The sequence below is a fragment of the Lactuca virosa genome, chromosome 8 (genome assembly GCF_052849685.1).
Source record: "Lactuca virosa cultivar CGN04683 chromosome 8, Lactuca_virosa_CGN04683_v6, whole genome shotgun sequence".
NCBI lineage: Eukaryota > Viridiplantae > Streptophyta > Magnoliopsida > Asterales > Asteraceae > Lactuca > Lactuca virosa.
In genome coordinates this window covers 284703191-284714431 of record NC_136433.1, presented here as the reverse complement: position 1 = coordinate 284714431, position 11241 = coordinate 284703191, and positions in this window count along the sequence as shown.

The window sequence follows — 11241 nt, the reverse complement described above, 5'->3', positions numbered from 1 at the left end:
CTAACTCCATTCCATATACTCAGATCCTGGCCTAATCCTAGGCTTCACAACAACCAATCACCCTTTCCGAAATCATCGGTCTGTACCCGCCACATCGGTCTGTCATTTACTCATACCAGCCCATACTCTTGGCTGACTGAAACACTGCTGAATCCCAAACAGCTAATCAACCTCTAATGCCTGTCGATCCTCCTGAGAATTTTCCAATTCTCCCCACTTAGAGCACTGACTACCAACCACTGGTGACTCAACCGGCATAAATCAATCATCCCTACTCAACATACTCCTCTTATCCATGAACTGATTTCTTCTGAAACGAGCACCCTCCACAAAATTACTTCCCGGCATCGCACAACACGAACTCAAGGGAGTTCGACTCCCCGCTAAACACTTCTCAAAACACAATTGCTGTACCCGAAAACAAGACCATACAACCAAATTCTGACCATCAATCCCTTGGATGCTAACTGCCTACAACTCCTGACTACCATCACTTCCAACCAAACCAAGAAACACGCAGAACGGCGAATAAAATACAATACCATAAAATAACAAGATAACCAGACAACAACGAAACGAAAACATACCCGCAACCGCATCCGACTCCGCCCTGACCTCCTCTGCTGTAAGCTGATAAGCGCGTCCCGGAGCCCTCAGAGGCTCCGCTCCACCCTGACCCCTACCAGTGATCCTCAAAGTGGCCGGTGCTGGGGCCTGCACCGGTCTGGCAACCAGCTGTGGACAGTTGGCCCTCTTGTGTCCAACCTGATGGCACTGATAACAAATCCTTATATCCTGAACCGGGGCTGACTGACGACAATCCCTCGCGTAATGCCCCTCTCTCCCGCACTTGCGGCACGCACCACCGGACCTACAAACCCCGGTATGACCCTTTCCACACTTCGCACAAGTGTGGCTACCCTGACCTCCCAACCTGGAATCAACGGTCTTGGACCGTTTCGGCGCCGGCTGCGACTGCACCGGGGCCTGCCTCTGCTCTCGTAACTGCAACTCAATCTCCAACTCACGCCGCCGAGCGGCCTCCTGCAACTCCAGCAAAGTCTCTCACCTCTGCGCAGACACAAACTGACTGATATCCCTCTTGAGCATACTCAGATATCGGGACATCTGAGCCTGCTCCGAAGCAAACTCAGGGCAAAACATCGCCCTCTCAGTGAACATCCTGGTGATCTCCGTCACCGTCTCTGAATCCTGCTTCAGCTCCAGGAACTCCTGAGCCAACCTCTCTCTCTCAACCTGCGGAACATAACGAGTGCTGAACATCTCCCAGAACTGATCCAAGTAACCGCAGCCCGCTGCGCATCGGAATAAGATCCCGTAGGGCATGAACACGTGAAGAAACAACCCTCCACGTCTGACAACCATCTCATAGCAATGATCGGATCCTGAACTCCATCAAAAGTAGGGGGCTTCGTGAAGTCCTGATACTGAAAACCTCGACCGGTTCTTCCTCATGTCGCTGCTACAGCCGCTGTAGCTGCCGCGGTACCTGTCTCAGTAAGAGCTGCATAACGATCATCGAAGTACTCAACCATGGCGGTCTTGATCGACCCAAACATCTCTGGCAACTCGGCCCGGAACATAGCAGCAACCTCATCATGCAGGATCTCACGAATCCTGGCGTCCAACTCGTCCGTGCTCATCTGTCCAATGACCTCGGGTGGTACCGACCCATGACCACCCTCTCCTGATCCCGATCCCGAACCGGATCCTGTCCCGAAATGTCTCGTAATCGCCATACTGCAATACACCAACGAGACCCTTAGACACATCACATATCCACCCGAGGAACTATCTCATAACCGATACCCTAGAGAGTTGTGACTTCCTTGATATGTGTATGGGTCCTGTGCTTTCAGTAGTACGGGCCCATACTACCTTCCACACCTACCCATATTTGTCTCAAGTATCACCACAACACTCTAACTATATATACACACTTCCGCTCAAACCTCACTCCTAGAGGAAAAGCTGCATATCTCATATAAGGAAGACCCTAGGCTAATAGGCATCATATAATCAGGCAATTCTATCATGCAAATTCCTGAAGATCCCTACCCTATCACTAGCATGCTGTTCTAACATATCACATAATCAAATAACTTGCATGGTATTTTGGGGCCTACTTACTGGCTCTGGCTGATCGTACCCTCTGCATCCTCCTTTACTCATTTTGAAAACCATTTTAAATTCTCTTTTGAAAACTCTCCTTGATTTGAGACTGGATTCAGACGAATGTTCCTCCAATTCACTCAAACCAAGGCTCTGATACCAACTTGTAACGCTCTAAAAATTTCAACCAATTTAAACTTTTCAAAAACAACCCATATTCATTAAGTTATTACAAAAAGGTTTTCAATTCATTTAAACATCAGAGTATCCCCAGAACCACATCATAAAACATGAGGAGCGGTAAGATCACGCCTTCGCCTTGCCACGATCTCCTGAAGTACCTGAAACATAACACTACAACTGTAAGCCCGAAAGCTTAGTGAGTTACCCCCAAAATACCAACCACACATAAACATACTCATAAATAGAACAGCCACGCACATCGGGTCTACTATGTGACTGGTCCGCCCGCACCGGGCCTTCAGTCCACCTGGTCCACCCTCCGAGTCTAGTCACATACATCAAGTCTACAGTGAGATTGGTCCGCCCGCACCAGGCCTTCACTCTACCTGGTCCACTCTCTGAGTCTACAGTATGACTGGTCCGCCCGCACCGGGCCTTCAGTCGGCCTGGTCCACTCTCCGAGCCTCGGCACGTCTGGTCCACCCTCTCGGGGCCTTCAGCCTATCCGGACCGCTCGCTGGGGCTTCGGAATGTCCGGTCCGCCCTGGGTATGTTCGCCTACAGCACAAAGCAGGACCCGACTCAACCCAACCCCAGTCCAACAACCATGTGCACATAAACATATAATCATATACAATCCTCAACCAGACAAACAGTCTAACAGATCACATAGCATATCAATATCCTAACCAGGATTCCGACCTAACCGGTCATTAGCATATCATTACCCTATATCCCGGGTACCGACCTTAACCAGGTCTCTAACACAAACCATCCTAACTACCAGGATGCAAACATAGCAAAGCAATAACATAACAACAACTACCCGGATTTCCATCCGATAAAGGGCCAGCCTTGGTGCCGTAGACCCTGTCGATATAGTGAGGATAACTCACCTGCAACTGCCGACTGAAGAAATAAGACCACGCTGCTCCGACCACCGTCACGAATACCACCACCGAACACTACCAAAGAACCAATTCCATAAATACCAATAATTACCAAAATACCCTTGGCAAACAAACTGGTCAACTCTTGGTCAAAGTCAAAGTCCTCAGTAAAAGTCAACCTTCCTGACTGACTCTACTCGCCGAGTCAACCTACTGACTCGTCGAGTCCCTATGCTCTGAAAACTCTTAGAACACGACTCAACTCGCCGAGTCACCCCAAGACTCATCGAGTCCAACGATCAACGAGTCCCATCCTGCTCAACTCACCGAGTCGTCCCTCGACTCACCGATTTACGACTTAAACAGAAAAGGTTAGGGTTCCACGACCAGACTCGCCGAGTCCAAGAACAGACTCCCCGAGTCCAAGGCAATCTTCAATAGACTCGTCGAGTTGTTCTTACAACTCGTCGAGCCCAAGCTCATCTCCATAAGACTCGTCGAGTCACCCATGCGACTCGCCGAGTTACTACGCGACTCAAACTCTGATATCAAGCCCGACTCGCCGAGTCATCTCCCAGACTCGCCGAGTCCATGCGTAATATCTTCATCCAGACGATCACATGCCATTCCATTGCTTCCAATACATAGATCTGGACTCCTAGGGCCAGATTCACACGTAAAGTTTCCAACTTTACGTGCATGCAAGGCTCAACAAGCTCCAATCAAGCTAAAATGAAGGTTTAAGGCAAGGACACTCTCAATCAACCCCCAAAGCTATCACTTTCCAGATTCATGAGTCAAGACCAGTCTAGATCTGTAGTAGCAACCACAGATCTGAACCCAATACTCGAAAAGAGACTCATATATGACACTTTGGCCCTAAAACTTCACCCATGAACAATCTAAGCACAACAAAGACAAGGCAACAACTTTTTACCTTTAATCTGATGCCAACAAGCAAGGAAATCAGATCCACTTCGCTCTTCTATGATCCCACCAACTCTTGCTTCAAGTATCCTTCTTCTCCAAGCTCCACAAAACACTTAATCCCTCTCACTCTCAAATTAGGGTTCAGAAATGAAGGAGAAAGCTTCTGGACATCAAAGGGGGTGCTAAAGAGGCTGGGGTGGGGCTTAAGGTTCCTTATATAGGGTGCAAACCCCAGGAATTAGGGTTTCTCATTCCAGCACGGACTCGTCGAGTCCAGCCTCCGACTCGACGAGTCCGGTCACTTAACATGTGCCCGGCACATGCTTCGACTCGACGAGTTGCAGCTCCTACTCGCCGAGTCCCTCTCTTCCAAACTTACACTTTTACCCCCCCCCCCCCCTGAACTCTTGATTCTGACTTTGGGATGTTACATGTTGTTGTAGGAAAACTCAGCCAATGACAGATACATGTCCCAACTTCCTCCGAAGTCCAACACACATGCTCGAAGCATGTCCTCGAGCGTCTGAATCGTCCGCTCACTCTGCCCGTCCCTCTGTGGATGGTAGGCGGTATTGAAATGCAACCTCGTACCCAGCTCCTCGTGGAACTTCTTCCAGAACCTGGAAGTGAAACATACATCTCGATCTGACACGATCGAGATCGGCACCCTATGACGCGATACCACCTCCCTCACATACAGCTCTGCCAACCTCTCGGCAGAAGAGCTCTCACTGATAGCAAGAAAATGCGTGCTCTTCGTCAGCCGGTCGACGATCACCCAAATTGCATCGACACCCCTCGCGGTCCTCGGCAATTTGGTGATGAAGTCCATGGAAATCTGTTCCCACTTCCACTGGGGAACCTCAAGCGGTTGCAACTTGCCATGCGGACGCTGGTGCTCGGCCTTAACCTTGCGACAGGTCAAGCACCTCTCAACAAACCACGCGACATCCCTCTTCATACAGGGCCACCAATAATCTCTCTTCAGGTCCAAATACATCTTCGTGGCCCCGGGATGGATCGAGAACCTCGATCTATGCGCCTTCTCCATCAGAATGGTACGTGCCCCGCCTGCATACGGCACCTAAATCCGACCTTGAAAGGTCATCAACCCTCGACTATCGGTAACAAACTCGAACACCTGCCCGATCACCCGCTCCCTCTTGCGGTTCTCCAGTATCACGGCCTCTGCCTGGGACTCCCGAATGGTGTCCAACACCGGGGACATCACTGTCAATCTCATACAAGTGTCTCGAATCGGGGCATTCTCCGCCCTACGGCTCAGCGCATCAGCTACAACATTAGCTTTGCCCAGGTGGTACAGGATCTCGCAATCGTAATCCTTTACCACGTCCAACCATCTCCTCTGACGCATATTCAGATTGGGCTGATCCATCAACTACTTCAAGCTCTTGTGGTCCGTGTATATGGTACACCGAACCCCATACAAATAGTGACGCCAGATTTTGAGGGCGAACACCACTGCCCCCAACTCCAGATCGTGGGTGGGATATCTCGTCCCATGAGGCTTCGGCTGCCTCGATGCATACGCTATCACATGCCCTCTCTGCATAAGCACCGCACCCAACCCCGATATCGATGCGTCACAATACACCACAAAATCCTCCATCCCTTCCGGGAGGGCTAACACAGGGGCTTCGCATAACTTCTGGCGAAGTGTCTCAAACGAGGTCTGCTGCTCCAGACCCCATGAAAAAGCAACACCCTTCCGGGTCAACCTGGTGAGAGGCACGACAATCTTGGAGAAATCTCTGATAAATCTCCGATACTAGCCAGCCAACCCCAGAAAACTCCTGATCTCGGTGGGAGATCTCGGCACCTCCCAACTCATAACCGCCTTAATCTTGGCCGGATCGACCAAAATCCCATCCTGGTTGACGAGATGCCCCAAGAACTGGACCTCCATAACCAAAACTCGCACTTGGAGAATTTGGCATAAATCCTCTCCATCCTCAATACCCCGAGAATCTCTCTCAGATGCTCCTCATGCTGCTCTCTAGATCTCGAATATACTAGTATATCGTCGATGAACACGATCACCGAACGATCCAACATCGGTCTACACACCCTGTTCATGAGATCCATGAACGCTGATGGTGCATTGGTGAGCCCGAAAGGCATCACCACGAACTCGTAATGCCCATAACGAGTCCTGAACGACGTCTTCTGGATATCCTCATCACGCACTCTCATCTGATGATACCCAGACCTCAGATCAATCTTGGAGAACCAAGACGCTCCCTGCAACTGATCGAACAAATCATCGATCCTCGGTAATGGGTAACGGTTCTTGACCGTCAACTTATTCAACTCCCGGTAATCAATACACATCCGGTGTGATCCATCCTTTTTCTTGACAAAAAGGATCGGCGCTCCCCATGGCGAGCTACTCGGTCGAATAAACCCCTTCCCCAGCAGCTCCTGAAGCTGCGAGGATAACTCCTGCATCTCTGGCGGCGCAAGGCGATAAGGCGCCTTGGCGATAGGCGCTGCCGCCGGAACCAAATCGATGCGAAACTCTACCTGCCTCTCGGGAGGCACACCCGGCAACTCCTCGGGAAAAACATCCGGGAACTCGCGCACTATCGGAACGTCATCCACCGAACTTGGCCCCTCATCGGCCCCTCGTGTGTCCATCACATAGGCTACAAACCTACTGCAGCCCTGCTGTAAACTCTGTCTCGCTCTGGCAGCCGAACAAAACGCTGACCCAGAACGAGTACCCTCGCCGTACACCGTAAGTACTCCCCTGCTAGGGTCTCGTATCGTCACCAACCGTCGCTCGCAGTCTATAACAGCCCCAAAACGGATCAACCAATCCATACCCACTATAACACACACGTCCCCCATCGCAATCGGGACCAGATCAATCGGAAACTCAACCCCGAAGATCTCGAGTACACATCCTCGTATCACATCTGTAGGATACACCGCTCGCTCGTCAGCTATGGAAACTCGCAGAGGTCAACTCAACGCCTCTCGTCTGCTACTGATGTACCGACTAAACGATAGCGAAACAAAAGACCGACTCGCACCCGAGTCAAATAATACCAAAGCAGGTATAGAACTCACAAGAAAAATACCTACGCATAACATCATATAAGCACAATATCTCAAACTCAACATAAATAAATGAAAGAATACTTACCAGCTACGACATCGGGCGCTGCGCGGACCTCCTCCGCTGTCAACTGGAAGGCTCTCCCGCGAGCCTTCGGTGCCTCGGCCTTCGCTGGCCGGGTCTCAGCAGCTCGAGTAGCAGGCGCAGATCCCTGCGCTGATCCCTACAGTAGCTGTGGGCACTCGGCCTTCCGATGGCCGGTCTGGTTGCAATGAAAGCAAACCGTGAACCCCTTGGGGAAATCCCCCGCATAATGCCCCTCCTTCCCGCACTTGTAACACACCCCAGCTCTGCACACTCCCTCGGGGCTCTTGCCGTACTTCCCGCAAGTGTGGCCCTTCGGACCCCCAGTCCTCGAATCAGCGGGCTTTGCCCGCTTGGCTGCCGGCTGAGACTATGCCGGCCGCCGATCCACCCTCTGAGACTCGGCATCCTCCCTGGCCTGAGTCTACAGCTCAATCTCCCTCTTCCGGGCATTTGCCTGGAGCTCAGAAATTGTCCGGTAAGTCGAGTTCGACACGAACTCCCAAATATTCCACCTCAGCACGCCCAAATACCGCCTCATGCGTGCCTGCTCGGTAGACACCTGCTTAGGGCAGAACATCGCCCTCTCATGAAACTTCCTGGTAACCACAGTAACATAATCAGTACCCTGCTTGAGGGTCAAGAACTCCTGAACCAACCGTTCCCTCTCCACCGGGGGAACATACTCGTCTCTGAACATGGTGGTGAACCTCTCCCAGGTCACCGTTGAAATCTCTGCAAGAGTGAAGCTCGTCGTCACGAACTTCCACCAATCCTTCGCTCCCAAGCGAAACTGGTTCAATACGAACCGTACCCTCAGATGCTCCGGGCATGAACACGTGTAGAAGCATCCCTCGATATCAGCAATCCATCTCATCGCAGCGATCGGATCCTGCGTCCCATCAAACTTTGGTGGCTTCGTGTTGCTGAACTCCTGAAGCAACAATGAGTCACCTCCCTGAGGTCTGGCAGCAGCAGCAGCCTCAGTCACCGTACCGCTCATCGAACGTCTCAATCAGTGTGGTCTTGATAGACCCAAACATCTCCGGAATCTCGGCCCTGATCGCCACCGCCACCTCATCATGGATCATCTGACGAAGATCCTCGTCACTCACGCCACCCGGCTCAGGTCTGTGACGTGTCCCAACCATGATGTCTCTGAAATGCAACATAATAATATGATAGACTCGCTCGAGTATACTCGCACTCGATAACTCAACCCTACTTGTTCCTTAGTACCCAATGGATTCTTATTTAGGGTGCGCACTGCTCTGGTGTCTTTAGTAGTACGGGCCCTATACTATCGTCCACACCGCATCAGCATTCACTCTAAGTCCTCCTCCTTGGATCCCATATCACAAGCACTCTATATCTCACTGGCATAGGCTACCCTTCGGTAGACCCCTCATCAGCTCCTCACTGCTACCTACTCGCTCTCAAGCATCACATAGCAGCAAAATCCTTCCTAGGCTAAGGCATCACAAAATCAGGCCACTCTAGTCCTAATATGAATACCTAGCCAACTCTAGTATGCATATCATAACATATCTCATAACACATAATGTAAGGGTATTTTAGGAAATCACCGTTCGGGCGCTGGCTGATCGTACACACTGCTTCTTTCTGCCATTCTCAAAATCTTTTACTCTTTTAGAAAAATTGTTTATTTTATGAAAAACTTTCTCGATTCCTCAGTTTGAGTTCAGATCCATCCGAAGATGCACCCGAATCCCTCAAACCAAGGCTCTGATACCAACTTGTAACGACGTAATTTTTCAAAACAATTTTTCATTTTAAAACATACTTTCATTCACACAGTAATCATAAAAACATAATGTGTCCACTGTAACATAACAAAAAATGTCCCAAAATCTCAACATCATAACTCCATAAGTGTGTACGGATCATGCCGACGCCTTCCCGCGATCCTCGCTACTACCTGAAACACATCACACAACAATTGTAAGCATAAATGCTTAGTGAGCTCCCTAAAATACCACATGCAACACATACGTCACTCGAGGCTACAATACAACCCTCCCGTCGATGTGTCTCAGCGGGACCCTCCAGTCTCGTAGCTCGTTGGACCCTCTGGTCCGGTCATAGCTCGTTGGACCCTTCGGTCCGGTCTATATCGTTGGACCCTTCGGTCCGGTCTATGTCGTTGGACCCTCCGGTCCGGTCTATACAACACATAGCATACATATATCACAATGCACATAATCTCATATATACACATAGCATACAATACCCTCCGGTCTACACATAAATACCACTCTAGGTAATGTATAGTGAGAAGACTCACCTCAATGAAGTCGGATAGACTCTCGTGCTCAACGTCCCAACCTAGCCTCCTCCTATTAATCAAATAACATTCCCGATCAATACTCTCTCATGATATCATCTCTACAGAATGGGTAGAAGGCCATTCTACCCTTCCATGAACTCTCCTAAATCAGTCTTGACCAGAACCCTAAAGTCAACGAAAGTCAACGGTCAACTTTGACCCGACTCTTCGAGTGCACAAAGGCGACTCGGCGAGTCCATGCGGGTCCTCTGAATCCTTTCAGTCTCTCTTGGCTCGTCGAGTCATCCTCCCACTCGACGAGTTACACCTGTCACGAATTGCGGGGTAACCCCGACTCGACTCGTCGAGTCCGCTCATGGACTCGGCGAGTTCATTCCATGCTCTCACTCAAATGACCTTCTGAGGTCAGATCTGTTCCTCTAATCCATAGATCTAACCTTCCCAAGCTCAATAAACACGTAAAGGTTCGAACTTGATACTCATGCAACGTCCAAATGACTCTACTTGATGATTTAGCCCCAAATACAACATCCTAAGTCCATTTCTTCCATAACTCCTCATAAAGATAGATGGAATAAGTTCTCTGGACCACTATGGATCCAAATCTGAAGTCTAACATGATAAGGGACCATATTCCCAACAAATTAACCCAATAAAGGGTATAGAAAACCCTAGATCCATGGATTCTTTAACAAAACAGAAAGAGGGTTGATATACTACCTCAAGGATGATGTCCTCTGCTTGCAATCCACAAATAAGCAACCTCCTTGGCCTCCTCTAAGCTGGAATCAACTTCTTCTTGCAAAACCAACCCACAAAGGTCCAATAATGGCTTCTTCTCTCTCACAAACGCTCAAGCACTATTAGGGTTTCTCTCAAGGGTCTGGTAGCCGCAAATGGTGGCTATAAGGGTCCTTAAATAGGTCCCAAACCCGAGAAATTAGGGTTTCATTAAATAGCGTGGACTCGCCGAGTCCACGTATGGACTCGCCGAGTCCGTCACTAAATTAGTCCAATAATGCGTGATCCTACTCGGCGAGTCTGAGCGCCTACTCGTCGTGTCCCTCTCTAATACTCAATATAAATACTTAAAATGAGATACCTGGGAATCCGGATGTTACAGTTCTAGTTATCTTTATCTAACTAGTAAACGAATACGTTAAGTTACATATTACGAGGACTAAATAATTTCAGAAGGTTAGGTCTAGCCCTATTGCGCAACTCTTGTCTGATTCCAACCGTTGTAGGGAAGGACCTCTCATTCGAAGAATTATCTGGTCTTAGCGATATGTAATGGTATTTGCAAGCTAGTTAGGTAAAGGAGGCAGGAATTCCTTATGCAGCTGATGGTGGAAAGTAGGTCGGAGAGTTGCCCTAGGGTAAGCCTAGGATGAGATTAGTGCAGAGATCAGTAGTAGTAGAAGGGACTTGGTAAAGTCAACGCAATCCTTGAGGAAGTACGGATAGATGTGGAAGGTAGTATGGGCCCGTACTACTGAAAGCAGAGGATCTGTACTCAGGTCAAGAAGGGCCGAGATGGAACCAGGGAACTTGTAGTGTGTGAGACCTCTCGAGGTTATGTATGACCCTGACTATTATGTGTTTTGTTTCAGAATGGTGATGATTACGCG